Source organism: Lipophrys pholis (assembly GCF_963383615.2).
Source record: "Lipophrys pholis genome assembly, chromosome: 10".
Lineage (NCBI taxonomy): Eukaryota > Metazoa > Chordata > Actinopteri > Blenniiformes > Blenniidae > Lipophrys > Lipophrys pholis.
This window is the reverse complement of record NC_137640.1, coordinates 27,024,602-27,041,410: the sequence shown is the minus strand read 5'-3', so window position 1 is coordinate 27,041,410 and position 16,809 is coordinate 27,024,602. Positions and strand designations below refer to the sequence as shown.

Here is a 16,809-nt window from a genome sequence, read left to right as displayed (position 1 = left end):
CTAAAGGACACTCAAATGTTTAAATCTGTGCATTATCTGTGCATGTATGCGTGTGTGACTGCATCACAAAACATTTCTTTATTTTTTAACACCACCAGTGCCTTGGCATGCCAGCGGAGAGGTGGTTGCCGGCGACACATATTCTTGGCACATCGTTTGTGTATGGAGTATGACTTAGACGTTATGGCATTTGATAAGTACTTGTGTGGTAGTGGTGCATCCCAAGTATAAGTTATAAATCTAATACTGTGATTTTTCTACCCAGAACTCCTTAAGATAGCCTCTGGCACAGTGTGGCATCAGTGCTACCTATAAAGATATAAAGCGTGTGAGCCCAGACTCATCAACTCCTGGATAACTAGTAACCAGTGGTAATATGGTAGCTTTTTTAAAACATCAATCATCACACATATTATTTCTACATTTGTATGAATCAACGTTTTTTTAATATTTTCATATTGTTCAGCGAAACAGAGGCTGAGGTAATTCACTCAAAGTCAAACCAACCAGCCTGCCAGGATTAGCGAACTGTTGTTATATGAAGGAGAACAGAATCATATATTAACAAAATACTTACTATGGTAGTTCAGGAGAGATTGATTGAGACTGCTGACAGATTGATTTTTGTCCATAAAAATATCAGAAAATAAGTGCAGCTAATAATTCAACTGTACTGAATGAGCGAATGCCTTAAGACTTGGAGACACTGTTCAAACCATACCAACATACTGACAATATCATCCAAGTTTGATGACTCATCAACTGCTAAATAATTTTGGATTCGTTTTAAAATCTGAGAAAAAAATCTACTTCTCAATCACTTACAAATGTGAGCAGGACTAAAGATATCATACACTGCCTTCAGGGGCTTTAAACAGAATGTATTCATTAAGCTATTCTAGATTTAATGGGAAAACCCTTAACTAGCATCTGATACATCCCGTGCTGCAGTGTTGCTTACAGCAAATTATTGTGTGTGATGAGTGATTAGACCTCAGCTTTAGAGGAGAATGTTGGTCCTTGCCTCCAAAAATGTCAGTCAGCTCTTGCCGCGCCTGCGATGGCACCAAATTAAATCAAATTGTCAATGCAGCAAACTGAAGCGATGACTGTAAAGATCCAGTTATCCAACGCCGGCCCACAGCTATGCACATGTCACTCTCGGATAGGTAGCTAATAACAGCCCTGAGTTCGCAGAGTGGACTGGGGCAAAGTCAACAAAGTGAAGCTTATCTGGGAGGGAACAACAGTGAGCGAGTCGAGCCGCGGACTTGCCTTGAGAAGATAAAGCATCAACATCAAGCCATCATTAATTGGCCTCATTTGACAGGCACTATCCCAGGGCTTCTTATCACAGCAGAGGAAAGGCTTATCGCACGACAGGAGGACTTTTTTTTTTTTTTTTTTTTCGTTTCCCCAACTGTAGCTACCTGAAAAGAAGAAAAAAAATTAGCATAGCACCATCTTCAACCTTGATGTGTTAATTGGTGCCTTTCATTTTGGAAATGAGCACTCGATGTTACGGAGTGGCTCAGAGTGGGGGTCTGCCAGAAGGCTGATACCGAAGGAGCTGAATTCTCTCTTTTAAAATATTTGTCACGGCAGTCGTCCCAAAGATATATAATGAAGTTAAATTGCCCCACCGAAATTTTTATTTATTTTTTTTTAAATTAGAATAAAGCGACAGAGCTGGTTCTGTTGGGCATTTCAAGGACAGTAATCAGAGGTGCCTTGCTTGATCAATGGAAAACCCTTGTTCTTCATGTTTCAGCTCTCCCTGCTTCAACACGACGAGTCATTACTGGGCTTTGTTAGCGGCTTGGTGATGACAGAATCATTAGGCTCAGGTATGTTTAAGCAGGGAGGGAGCTAAACCACGCAGGACAGGTGCTCTCCTGGAATCAGGTTGGGCACTCCTGGTATATAACATGAATATACAGTACATGACAAATAAGCTGAAGGTGGTGGAGAGAGAGAGAGAGAGAGAGAGAGAGAGAGAGAGAGAGAGAGAGAGAGAGAGAGAGAGAGAGAGAGAGAGAGAGAGAGAGAGAGAGAGAGAGAGAGAGAGAGAGAGAGAGAGAGAGAGAGAGCGCTTTCTAAAAACCTGGAAAAATGGAATCTATGAAGAGCGAGTGGAATCCACTCCTCAAGAGAAGAGTGTGCATTGTGAGAGGACGTGTTTTAAGGTTGATGTCTGAGCTCCTAAATAACTTAGTTTTCTGGCTGGATGTCAGGAGCTGCACAGGTGGCGAGGATGTGAGCTATGAAATATGATAAAAGGGAGGCAAGCTTGTAATTTGGGTGGCTCAAACTGTCAGCTCTGTGTGTCTTTCTAATTGCACGTGTGGTGTGAATACTGTACATCCGTTAAGAATGCATGTTTATTTACGTCATAGAGATATGGATATCTCTCTGCACTGACAACTAGGAATGCAACACATGCAGGATTTCCTTTTGTACTGTGATTATGCTATGATAAAAAAAAAAAAAAACTAAGTAGGATTGTCTTGTCACAAAAGTAGGAAGCAGCAACTTGAGATATTGTGTTTTATCCTAAGTAAATGTTCGATTTTATTTTCATTCCTACAACTTTATAAAAAGGCTACAATTACACTCACTGACCACAATGTTAGGAACACCTGTCTGACTGACGCTAATGTCTGATCGACCAATCACATAACAGCTTCTAGACATCAGAAAAGGGAACATGGTAGATTATTGGTAAATAAGTAAACAATCATTTGTTAAGTTTACAGAGACACTCGTAAAACTATAAGCAAATTTAACATTAGTGCCAAACGCATACTCACTGCTCATCCCACAAATGCATGTTCTTTACAAATGTATAATTCAATAGTGAATTAAACAGGTTTTTCAACGTTATAAATTGTATGGCAGATAAAGATCAAGGTTAAAACAAAAAACATCTAACTTTCTTACCTTTTGTGTTACATTTAGCTCCAGAACTCCAGAACATAGAAGTCTCCTTTAAGTGATCAATACATTTCATACAAAAATCCTTCATGTTTGCTGACAGGGCATGAGGCAAACTACCAAAGTACACACCGAATAAACTTTTAGAGGGACTAAAGGAGCATAGTGGACTCATCATAAAGTATAATGACCCCAAGTATAAGCTGGCTGACCCTTTTCTAATAGCTCCTTTAAAGGGAGCTTTTATAGTGAAGAATCACTTGATTGCAATGAGGCTCTCTCGATTAAGTTTTGTTTATAAAGCACCATCTCACATCATAAGTCAACTTTGGGCACTTTCCACATTAAAAAAAGTTACTTTCATTAGAGGCATTAAAAAAATGATAGTGGGCATTTATTGCATGCTTTTGACTGAACCTGGCTCAGCTCTTTTGAGACGGCGATTAAATGTCCTGTCAAATGTCCATGTTGAGCATCTGTAATATGAAGACAGTTCATCTTAATTGTCCTGATAAGACACATAGACCCAGGGTTACACTCCCCTTGAGCTAAAGAAGCTGGACAATTGAATAGAAGTGCATAAATTTCGGATCTAAACTGGGTCAGTACGTCCCATCAAAACTTTTAAAATCCACTAACACTTTGACTTCACTCTCAACAATTTGATTTGTTCCAAAAAATGCAACAACTAAAAAAAAAAAAGTTGGCTTTGGATTTAAAAAAATATTAAAATATTAATTTTACAAATTAATTCAACTTTTTTAAATACTTGCCTTTATTGCATGCCTAAGTAGCTAGAGGTGGAAATATTTTAAATAGTAGTCTATTTTATTTTTCACTCAGCAGCATTCCAACTGTAATCTGTCCTCCTTAGAGGGTATTTCAGTACTTTAAAATTGTCTTTCTGTCCTATATTAAGTAACATCTCTCACAGCTAAACGACAACAGGAGTAAAACCACACTGGCAAAGGGAAAGCAAAATAAAAAAATAAAAAAAAAAACAGAACAAAAAAGTCAGTAAAGGTATAATCCCTGTACTGTAAGAACAGTGGATTAGCAGCTTTCTGGATTCCTCACAGCCTGCGCCATATGCTGCTGTAGTGGCACCTCTCCTCTCTCGCTCAGAGGAAATGTTTAAGAACACTCATCGAACGCCTTCAAAAGAGCTCCTTCAATTACGCTCCGTGAGCAGGCTGTTATCAGCACAAGCATCGAGCCCTACTTCTTCGAAAATGTGCCCAATTGAAACACTTGTGCCTCCTTCGGAGGGCTCCTCCAAAAAAAACTTTTGTCACTTTGTCATTCAGAGGCACATTTTCCACTTAGGCGAGTCTGAGGTTTCCAAACCTTTTCATAACACAGGTATTGAGCTGTTATTTTAGCGTCGACCGCAGCTTATCTTCTGCCGCTACAATGAGCGCCATGCATCATCCCCCTTATTCAAACTTCTATTGGGTTTTGGCTTGGGGACATAATCCTATCCGCGGCTCGCTCGCTGGCAAAACCACGTGGAATCAAGTCATCAATAACACTTTGTTTACTGAATACAGATGACTTTGCTCAAGAATCCCCTCAGCGCACCGCAGATGAATGAGTGTAAGCTGATGACAAATTCATCAGAGCTTTTTCAAACACTTGAGCTGCCGTTTAAGCAATTGCAGCAGACACGGATTTTACCGTGCAATTGTGTCCAAATCATTTGAGCCAGGCCCCATGAAAGACGCAGACAAAAAAGGCAGGGCGCTTTGCCCCTTTGTCTTGACTTGCAGGTATTGCTTCAGTTGTACATAGAGAAGGAGGGGAGAAAAAAGAGCCTGTGGGTTGGCAGACACAAAGCAGCTTCCTTCCACCCTCTCTATATTCTGGAGTGCTGGACTGCAGGACCACAGACACATAACAATGAGAAGCTTTATGCCCATAACTTCATCATTTCACACTAAGCCAGAGTTTCCTCATACTCCCTTTAAGGCGCACAATACCAGCATCGAAGCTTGCTGTAAATTTCTCAGCCTCTGCAGGAGTGCGTAACGGACGATCAGCAACAAAGAAGTTATGATCGATTACAAGCCAGTCGTACATACAGCGGCATTCTCTGATGCGTATTGTTATAGTCACCTCGCTGTAAACACTCTATTGTTTAATTCCCTTTTTCTGTTTCTGCTTTCATCCTTTAAGTGTCTGTATCTGCTGTAAATACATCTGCTTTGTACTGGCAAACTCAAGGTTAAGAACATATATCCACATTGTTGGATAGAACTACAGTCAATGAACACCACAGTCATTACAGATGTCTGATCAAAAGATGATCTCTGAAGTCTGAAGTCTGAAGTCACATTCAACAGAAGTGGCAAAACCTGTGGCTGGAAACCTAAGCCAATACTACAGCCATCTTAAGCCAGCCACAAGGTGCTGTCACCGAGAGCAAAAAAAAAAACCTGACTCCATTGGAGCTGCGTTCAAAAGGAACAACTTTGTGCATAAAATACTATATAGGAGCTTTATTTTCCAGACAAGTTGATACACTGCTGTACTGATTAGTTGGCTTGAGGCTCTGAAATATTTAGCGGCAAACACAAATCAGTCCACCATAATGTCATACAACGTATTCGATAAAGACATTGACTGGAATGGACTCACTGAGATCTGACCACAAAAATCTGGCCTGTGCATCATCTAGGAACATGTTCCATGTCATTGTTGAGGGAAGATGAACTTTTTTATTAAAGTAGACAACATAGCGAAGGACGTCAGTACGTCTTGACCTTGCCTCTGCCCCCCCGTTTACGTTAAAGAGTGATAAGTTTCTGGGTGTGAGCGACTTGATGGACTCACTTTAGACACGTTGTTTCAGGACTTTCCAATGTGATGCGTTTTAATGATAAGCAAGTTTTGTCTATTTAGATTTTCCATTTTTAGTCCATGTAGATTATGTGCACTGAATGGAGCTCACTACTACCTGCTGTGAGCTACAATCAGGTCTCACTCCTTTCACCTCGTGCTGCGTCAGACGTTTGGAAGGTCCAAGCCAGGAAGACAATGGCTCCAGAGTAAGAACAATTCTTCTGTTCCACAAAGTTTAGGATTGGTCTCCCACTACCAACTAACAACTTGCTCAACTTGCTACCAGGTTGACACATTTTAAAAAGTTACTCGGCATGGAAAAGTCATGGCATTGTCTGCACTATTAGGAGTAAAATACTTGCTGAGCTGTTTGGGTTCTTTTTCACTGTATCCCATCGGTTTAAGTTTAATTGAGAAGAGTGTTTTTGTTGCTTTGTGATAAACAAGACAGTCTTGTTTCTCAACGCATGAGGTCAAGAAGGTTTCCTTCATTTGTGCAGTAAACAATTTGATTTAATCGTTTAGATCAGCACCAGAAAACATCTCAGACAGATTTTCGACTTGAACTCCGGGATTTTGCTCAAATCGACAAACATGTTCCAGCACAGATGTGTTTTGTGTTTTTGTTCCCTTCAAATGTTCTTGAAAGCCCTCCATAGAGTGGTGAAATGTAGGCCGGAGTGTAAATCTAAAAAACTAGACCCATTTGGACTTAGCGCTTCAGTCGTGGATAGGTTGCTAAAAGAAATCCGATGTTTGTCGATCTCCTGAAGAAAAACAACGTGCTGAAATCCCGTCCGGACAGCAGCATCTGTGCGCCATGAGCAGGGCTGGTTTAAAAGCTTTGGGCCTTAGTCCTTCGCCCACTTGTTTGGCCTCTTACTTAATCTCTCACTTCCCCACTGCTCACTCTGCAGCGCTGTGACCGCCAGTGAAACCCAAAGAAGATTAATTGTGAAGCAAAGTTAAACTAGTTGTTTTTGGACGGCTTTTGCCTTAATTGACTGATAGCTATTGCTGTTTATTTGTTGCTGCTGCTTAAACCTAATCCCAAACCGCTCGCTGGTCCCCATTCAAAATCCAGCCAGGGTATCTATGTCAGCTCTCTTAATCACTCCAGGGTTGTTTTAATCTAATCTCGCCATGTTAAGCACATCTTATTTACTTGTGTTCTGCTCTTCACTTTCCTTGTAGAAGGTGATCGCGGCTCAGCTGTTATTCATCCCCTGCTCCAGTTTCTCACGGGGAGCTGCAGTTAATTGTTTAAGAGGAGTTCTTCTATTCTTCCCCGGTAAACATGCAGCAAGTGTTTCTGCATCGCTGCCAGCCAAAGCCACTATTGCTCTATCATACGCCAGTTCAATACACTATTATTTTCCATTGCTTTGTTAAAGCCCGTGGCTCCACCCAGCTGAGAGAGGAGCATTGATTCCATGGAATAGATTTGTGCATCATGTGCTGGCACTCAAAACATGGACTCTGCTTGTGCCAGAAGTTCCATCTGAGCTGCTGCTAACCGATTTGGAAAGCCGGCTAAAGCGTGTTGATTTCATTAGTCTTTATCATTTTAACCAAGTGATCGTTTTGCTGTGGACGAAAGGGAAGAATGTTGTTTGCTTTCAAGGTGTTTTCATCCGCTCGCTGCTTGAATGGCTTTTCATTTTCCACCCCTCAAAACATCCTCGTTTGTTTCACTTTCATTCACGTGGCATTCATAGAGTTCACTTTCACAGAGCTTCATCCTCGAAGAATCCACCAACAAAAAAACACAAAACATGGTATTCATATTTTAAGTATAAATACTGGGCTACTGTTTGTGCTAATTCACTTTCCAAACTGAAGTTTGCAAAGTGAATTAGCGGAGCAACAACTGAACGCAGATCTGTCGTAGATGTAGTCTGGTCAGACATTAAGAGAAAGAACAATCTGGATCGAATAGATGTGATAGAATTGATTGATTTAAAAAATCATGTAATTGGCTGCTGTTTCCTGTTTCCTTTTTAACATTTCCTTTATGTCTGTACTTGTCTCAAGTGTGTTTTAAATATGTGTTGTATTTTATTGTTTGGGGCCTTGTCAAAGACAAATTTCTGTCACTCCTAGGGGCAGACAAAGTTTATCGTATTATGTTCAGATGAGGGCTCTGACTGCAAAGGTATGAACACTAATCGTAAACTTTAGGATGTTTCCCTGTGAAGAATAGATCTGAAACCAATCAGACACCTTCTGCAGCGGCGATGTGAAAAAAACATTATATGATGACAACTTAAAGCGTTTTGAAAAGTACAGTGTACAACAAGAAATTACTGACAGGCATAGTTTTCTTGTAAGACGCTCATCCATTTTCTAATTTGAAATATTGAATTTATTCTATGCTTGAATATTTTGTAGAAATGTATCTGCTAAAATTTGACATTTACCTTTTTATAAAATAACCCCTAGTGTAATTAGCTATAAATACCTTGACCAACTTTAACATATTTAAATAGAAAATCTAATGATCAACATCAGTATAAAATACTATTTAACGATATCAAACCAATAAAATAATGAATTTTTGATTTTTATTTTAGAATGGGAATCAAAGATGAGCCAGAACCCTTCTAGGCTGCTGCAGATAACCCGTCCTTATTGCTCTATTTCTTCAACATGTACGCTCAGTGATAAACTGATTACACCTATTTAAAAAATTGTGAAGTGGTTGCTTGAAGACTTTTTGAAATCTTAAGACAGTTTTACATGATGACACAAACTCCTGAAAGGGAGTGTTTAGCTCACCAACTGTTTGGACAGTTTCATAATGTCAGTGACACTGAACCACTGGAAAAGCAATGAAAATGTGCTTGCCCAAATAAAAAGTCACCGCTGATAACCACTGATTACCACAAATATCAAGCAACAGTCAAAACATAGGAGCTGTTAGGACAGTAGAAATTGCATTGAAGATAAAAAAAATTTAAATTGTGTAAATGGCTGTATTTTGAATTAAAGTGAGCCCCTTGACTTTTGATTTTATAAAGCAGCACAGTTTGTAAGCGAGTATCCTTCCTCAGCCGCGGCTGTCAGAGATAACACATTTTAGATAGCCATCTGCAGCAAATTAGTGGTTTCAGATGCTACATAATCTCACCTTGACCATTTGGTCGTGTCCACCTCGGCCATCATAACTAACACACTGTTATCTCATGGAGTCACACAAGGCACTCATTCACAATGTGTTTCTTTCTTTTTTCTTTTTTTTTTTTTAATTAATTTTGGGGATAGTTGGGGAGAGAAATGAAGAGAAACAAGCAGACGGGTAAAGAGAAAGAGAAAAAAAAGACTGCGCTCTCTTCCTTGTTCACCCAAATCCACCAAATTCTATGTTAATGAGGCACAAAGTCCCACGACGATAGACGCCACAGCAGAGCCGTCGCCTCACGGTTAAGTAGTGTTTACGAATGTAAAACATTTGAGGTGTCGTCTAAACAAAGACGACATTCAACTGTTTTTGTCTCTATGCTGGAGACCATCATTTGTTCTAGATCGTCCAATATGGCCCCAATCGGGCGCCGCTGTGTGGCGTTTACACTGCCACATGAGAATCAGCAGTCCTTTTTCCCATTTTAATTATTTATTCATCGCTTAAATATATTTTACCTTTTTTCCCCCCCTCATTTGATTGCTGCCTTTTTTCAACATGTTTATTTTGTTTGAAATGTTTAAAAGCATTTTGACTCTGTTTAAGCCATCTGTTTCACTTTAATTAAGCAGTCCTTTTATCAAAGGCCTCAATTATTTACTTATTCATTAACTTGAACTATTCATTTTACCATTCATCACATACAAAGCAATTTCCTATCTACCAAGGACTCCTCCACTGAAATTTCTCACCTTACAACTTACTGTCTTTTTAACTGAAAAAATACTTTGGTTCAACAATAAAAACATCTCTCCTAAGATAAGTTCTTTTTTTTCCCAGGAGCACACAATGTGCAATTATTTTCATAAAACCTGACATTCACCTCATAGAAACGTCATCTTGATCTGGCCTACAGTCAAATCTGGAGATACACTCCAGACATCAAACACTGGCGTTAAAAAGGAAAAAAAAAAAAAGTGAAGGTGTTCAATGGCAAGAAAAAAAAAAAAAAACTTTTTTGTTTGCCAAGTAAATCTGTGCAAAATTGAATAAACCGCTAAAAAAGTAGAAGATTACCTACCTGCTGTACCTGCTTACCTCATGAGGAACAAATGGAAGATTTCATATCGAAGGCAACAGCAAAGAAACATAACTTTGGATAAGACTCGACATGTATTTTTGCTTTCAGTCGTGAAAGCTGTTCAGTGTACAAGGTACCGTCTGAGATTATATTATTGGAAAAGCTGTGAAGAAATATGTAAGGCTCCGGATGAATCATGGTTAGGCCTTACATTTTTCTAAAAGGTGTTTTCCATTGAGATTTCAATGCATACAGTAGGATGGTATTAGCTTAGGCTGAATTGCACGCTTATTGAATGAGAGGAGGAGACCACAACATTGCTTGCAGAAGAGGCTGTAATATAATTTCCCTGATGCAGTCCCCCTGAGACTCCAGCAGGGAAAGAAAAAAAATAATAAAAAAATGGAGGGATTTACCCATTTCCATAAAGTCCCCGCACTCAAAAATGAGTCAAGGAAAACCCATTTTTGGCGACGGCTCTCACGGAGCTCCACAAACAGTTAAGCATTTTGAAATTCTTGCTGTGAAGCTAAACTGTTCTTGAAATTCAGCTGGCAGCCGGCCTCGCCAGTCATCCGTCGATTTGATGTGTGCTTCAAGAATCTGGCCCAAACAGCTCGACTGCGAGCCAGCAGCGCAAACAAACAGTTTGGAGAAACCAAGAACCATCCCTGGCAAGTTAAACTATCGCTGTCGCCTGTGCCGGGGTCCACTTGAGCGGGGTGGTCACCGACAAGTCTACTATCCTGCTTTTATGACACATTTAACTGTAAATTAACTTTGTGTGACGGAGATCATTCTTTATTAAATCCTCCAATGCATTTGATCCAATGTGAAATCCCCTTCAAGCAGCTCTGAAGTAACCGTTATGGCAGATTTATTTTTGAAGCGTTAAAGAAATTTGGATACACTGTCGCTCTTGCTGTTACTCAAAAGTACTTAATATACTCAATAATCCTAATCTTACTGTGGATGGAGAAATCTAAAGTGCATTTTTGATAGAGCCACGCCAGTTAAAGTGATTTATCTGCTCCTGTATGCAGCCACTCTGCCATACGCAAAGATATGACTTGTGCAGGTAGAAAAGCGAGAAAACAAGATACTGACACTATTTCAAAATTTACTGTACAGCATTGGGAAGAAAGCTTAAAAAGACCACTCCGCTCCTTCACTGTGGAAGAGATAAAGATGTACAATAATGACCCTGACTCATATTCTATCTGCAAATGCAAGTCCATAGTTTCCACGGTCAAGTTATATTTTATAAAATGAGTGGAGAAGAAAACAACAACACAGACTCTATTGAGGAACACTTCAATGTAACCAGATGATGATGGCTGAGGACTGAGACTAAATGATCCCTAATGATACAGCAAACGTAGCCTAGTCAAAGGAAGGAGAAAAGTTATGATGACCCTATTAGACTGTTGTTCTTGGCTATACACTGTAAAAGAGCATAAAACGATTCGGTCCATGTTCAGTTTAGCTCCTATTCTGCAGTATGAGCAGATAATCCCTGAATTGCTGATCAACGTATGTAAAGCAACCCGGTGCAAAGTGATCAATGCAGAGGCCGCTAATCCTCAACACTGCGCGCATCACGAAACGCTCTTGATACCGGCTCGCAACGAAATTGAGCTCCACTGCAACAATACGCTTTCGTCTTATTTTCGCGATAGCACGGCAGCAAGGTGCAGTCGGGGCAACAGCAACAACAAAAAATGTTTTCTCGTGAACTGGTTGCAGACGTTTCACTTTTAGAGTAAACAAATATCATTCATAGCCGATGGATCAGTCAGTGAGCAGTCAGCAATATCTGTGAGAAGTTCCACAATTTCTTTATTTATTCATTGTATTAATACGCTAATGAATCTGCTCGATTTATGTTTGCAGTGTCATTAAAATACACACGACACCATAAACAACCATAGCCAAAGCTAATTAATCCAGCGAGCTACGACGGCACGGTAAATGTGACTGTGGCCTCACATGTTCACACCGTGTTGCTGGATTCCGTTTCTACACACAGTGAGATCATCTGCTCGTAACACTGATTATGATCAGTTTGGTCAAGAAATAATCTGTTTGGTGATATTTGAAAGGGATTTTCTTTTTAAAGTGAATAAAAAAATGCTGTACAGAAAACATATGTCACATTGCTAAAGCCACAATGTGGAGTTGCTTTAAAAGTAAGAATACATAAAGGGTTTTACTTTTGATTTGTGTTTGACTGTATGAAACCATCAAGGAAACGTTTTAATCAAAGCTGAACAAACTTAGCTGCTCGATATCAACACGGATTAATATGGCGGTGTATCATGATGATAGATTTTGCCATATCACACAGCCCAAAATTGAAACTACAGTGTTAGTGCAGTGACAAACACATGAATGAAAAACCCATCAGATCACAAAACCTGCTGACAAATTATATTCAGTGCTGGACGATTCCAACATGGCGGCGCCTCTTTGTCAATTCCTGTAAAATAAAAATAAAAAAGAAAGCATCTAATTGTGCCTGGCCTGTATCTCCAAGGGCACACGTAAGCACCATATCATTTGAAGAATGAAAGCGAGTTAATGAAAGCTGCGGAAGGGAAAGAAGTTTCTTCGACCACCTGTTCAGCATTTTCAAATTCAGTGAAGAAGAGCTCCGGTTCCCATATGAGCACCTTGCCATCTGTTTCAAAAATATATCAAATTATGGTATTCAATACCAGGGCCTGCTTGGCTTCGCGCACACACCTCCCAGCTTATATCCAAACCAGTTGTAAAGTCTGCTTTACCGTGATGTCTCTCTAACAGTGATTGATAAACATTTTTAGCATTTTACAGAAAAATAGCCCCCAAAAAACAACATCCTTAATTGTCAATATTACTATTGAAAATAAAGGGAAGCGCAGTAAAACCCCAATCAATCAATGCCAGGAGTCTTTAATCAATTATAGCGAACGCCATTAGCCTTATCGAGACATGCAAACAAGTTTGATATGGGTGTTAAGGGAGTCCTCCGCAGCTTATCTGAAAGAACTGCCGGAAAAGAGTCGGCTCATCATGAGATAAAAACGACATATCACTCTGGGCTTAATTAATGCACCCAATGAATACTTAATAGGCACTTAAAGCATCAAAAAGCCTGTTTTGCTACAAAAACAAGAATCATTTTTCATTCTTTCTATTTTTATACCCACACATTTTAGTAGACGTTTCTATTTACCTTGCCAAATGGCAAGACAAACTTGTCAACTGCATGTCACTGATGAAACAAAGAGTATTATAATGTTATTTCATTTTAATGGCCAATCTCAATTTTGATGGCTTATGCGTCTGGAATACCTGGTATAATAATAATCTCCTGACTCTCTTTAATCTTTAATTTCGTACACTTTTTCATCTGTACAGATAATTTAATCAAATAAAACTGCATGATATCACTATCCACTACTAAAATGAACACGTCTGCCAATGAAACGTGCAATAAAACAATGTGAGACTAAGAGAGCTGGGTCAGGCTTCTTCAAGTAGGATGAATTATTACAGCGCCGGGCTAAAACTATTCTCATTCCACTTCAAGAAAGATCCAATACTCCTTGTGATTGATGTCGCCACTCAATTGGAAAACATCAGTCAAAAAACAATAAAGCACACTGATTAAATCAACAAAGATAAATGTATGTTTGTCATAACAATCAGTGTTTAATACTTATTCCTGATATGGCATCTTTCATCTTATTTAAAGGACACGCAAAGCTTTCTCTGTGAGTGTCTGCATTATCTCTAACACTCGTCTATCTAATATCTAACAAGACGAAGAAGATCAGCCACCGCCAGGGTCAGATATACATCTACACATATGCAGCAAATAACATGAAATGAATATAAACTAGAAAGCTCACACAGTTGTCATTTAATGTCGAAATATGATGGCGCATTTGCGTCGGCAAGTGTAGGCACAAGTGCAAGGAAGTAAAGTAAAATATAACATAGCATCATTTAACTGTGTAGAATTACAAACAGTGCAGTGTAGACATGGACAAATGATGGCCTGCTGGCCACATAAAGCCTCAGTCTTCATTTGGAAGAAAAAAAAGAAAATGCTGTTGATTTCAGAAACAGTGGATGAAAACAAGTAATTTAAACCACATATTAACTTTCTAATTAATATATCATAGAAAGCATTTTCAGGTTAGAAATGTTCAATTCATATATGTTGACATAATAATCTTAAATTACAGACATTCAATTAGTTATTTTTATTAAATGGGTGGCCATCAATGTCCCATGTTGTTTTGGAGAACTGCTGTGGCCCTCGCAGCTCCCACCAGCTCAGAAGCTCAATGGGAGTCAGTACAACTGTTGGTTCAGCAGATGCCAACAATTTACTCACCGTGCTCATGTTTTGCTTTTTGTAAAGTTTTTCGAGACTGAATTATGCCTATTTGCTTCCAACTGGTTGTAGCAAGAGAAAGTTGGTACTGTGATGGAATTAAATTATTATTCCTGTGATTATGATGACCTGATGGAACATGGATGACAGATTGATTGATGAGACGCAGACTGAGCCTTGATGTTAAAGGTCATATTATGCTAAATTCATTTTCTACTGGTTTTTCAACAGTACTAATCGTCCCCGTACCTGAAATGACGCAGCAGATGTGAAGAGAGTCTGTCCTGTCTCTCCCTGGCTTGTTTAAATGTTTCAAAAATGTGTTGCTCCAACGAGCCAATCAGAAATCAAACCCTATATAGTGTCATCGGGGGTTTAGCCAATCACAATCAAAGTAGGCCCTCCCTTTGACTCCTCCCACAATTAGGCAGCTCTGCCTCTGGTACATGGCACCACAAGAGGAAGTACTTCCTCCTCTTCTCAATATGGCCATGTGTGGGCGGAGTCAGTTCAGCTCACACAGACACAGCAGATCCTGAATGTAGCTCATATGAGCCAATATTCAACTGGAGGAAAATCAAGAAGATGGATCTGGGGCAAAAAAAACTTTGAATACAACGATTTTGGGTCGACGAGACCCACGTGAAAGTGTTGAAAAGCTGGATAATATGACTCCTTTAAATGAAATACAGGTGAAACACACAGCATATCGTCCCTCTAACACAAAGACACACAATCAAACGCCACAATCATAACAACTATAGGTGTTATCATTGCCCTTGTAAAATATTCTATCAATATTCAAAAAGCATGCACGCACACACACACACACACACACACACACAAATCTGGAGTCCAATCAGAGGTTTTGCAGGACCACGGGAGAGTGGCTCCACTCTCAGGGAGAGGCGCCACTGCAACCATGTCTCTCTTCAATAAAGAGGTGGAGGCTGAATGCTCACTTCATCCAGCAGAAACACATCTCGTTCTTCTCCTGACCAAGGCTAATTGAATATATCAACTGCATTTGACGCACGTCGTTAGAACGACCTTCTACGTTTAAAGCAACTTTCTATGGAGCGTATACATTCAACAAACTGGAGAATCAACATCTACAATACTAAAGTTAAACCTCTTTTTGCAGCGAGAGACAGCCACAAGGATTTCACCATATTTAGATAAAACCCCAAATACTAAACAGAAGACTAATTAAATTATTTTTTAAAAACATTATAAAGGTGATTTAACTCCCCGCCGCTGACTGAATAAAAATGTAAAAGAGGTTATTCTATGTGATTGTCATAATTAGAGACATGCATGATTGTGCAGGCTGAGCTCGTTTTAAACAAACATAAAACTCATCAAGGCTCGCAATGCGCACCTTCTTTATTTACAGCTAATTTCAAGTTTACCACCGCTAAATGTTTGACTCTCGCTATTGTCAGCCTTGACAAAATGGTTATATACAAGCATATAAAATAGGAGGGAGTAATTTAGATTCATCATGTTAATTAACAGCAACAGAAATCGTGGCGTCCACACAGCAGAGCGAGGGACTGCTCCACATAGCTCCAACTTACTATATGTGAACTCCAGCGGCTGAGGTGCTTATCTAGCTTTTTTTGGGTATTTTTTTTTTTGGGGGGGGGGGGGGGGGGTTGTTTTTTTTAAAGTATGACTAACTCATAAGTCAGAGTCAGGGCTGCACCTTAGTGTTACTACTTAGTGAAAAAGAATCTAATCATTGTGTGTGTCGGTGTGGAAGAGGCGCAACAGTCAGAATGAAAAACAAGCAGCCGGTACTGAACTTTAAAGAGCTACACAGCAAATACATACAGTACAATCTTACCTTACACAACACTCCAGAAAAATAAAGAAGAACTTATTTGGAATGAAGAAAAGAAAATTGACAATTCTCCAATTTTGCAAAATGAATAGGATATTGGTTGAATCCTCACAATCGCATAGAAGCTCCGCCTCCTGACCAATCAGATCTCTTGGAAAATGACCAGAATTCATTGGAAAATATAAAGTGAAGGAAGAGCGCTGAGCAAGCGCTGCCCGACACAGTTGTGGCGCTATAAATTGAAATTGAGTGATCGCCATGCTGTCAGTTGTCTGATGAATTAATATCGTCTTATCTCACAAAGTTACACATTAACAGTTCTCTGCCAGCATTGCTTCTTTCTTTGGCTGTGAAAACAGTTTTGCTTATGGCCTGGTTGATGGGTCTCAATACTTCATATTTCTGGACAATAAGCTGCTCTGCAGGGTTTGCCACGCTGCAAAGAGATCCCGAAGAGAAAACCCTTGGTTGACATACCGAGTTGATAGCCTGCTTCGGGTTAGCGCTTATCAGGATTGTGACTGTTTGGGTAAGTAAACCCTGGTAACGGAGAGATATCCCGGGCATGTTAATCCTGCTGCGGAGTGGAGACCTCTGGT

At 39.6% G+C, this 16,809-nt stretch overlaps 1 protein-coding gene across 2 annotated transcripts in view; it reads right to left on the bottom strand.

The window, feature by feature from the left end:
• lpp (LIM domain containing preferred translocation partner in lipoma) overlaps nucleotides 1-16,809 on the bottom strand; it is a 192,877-nt gene that overhangs the window by 142,862 nt on the left and 33,206 nt on the right. The gene's annotated exons all lie outside the window — the stretch shown is intronic.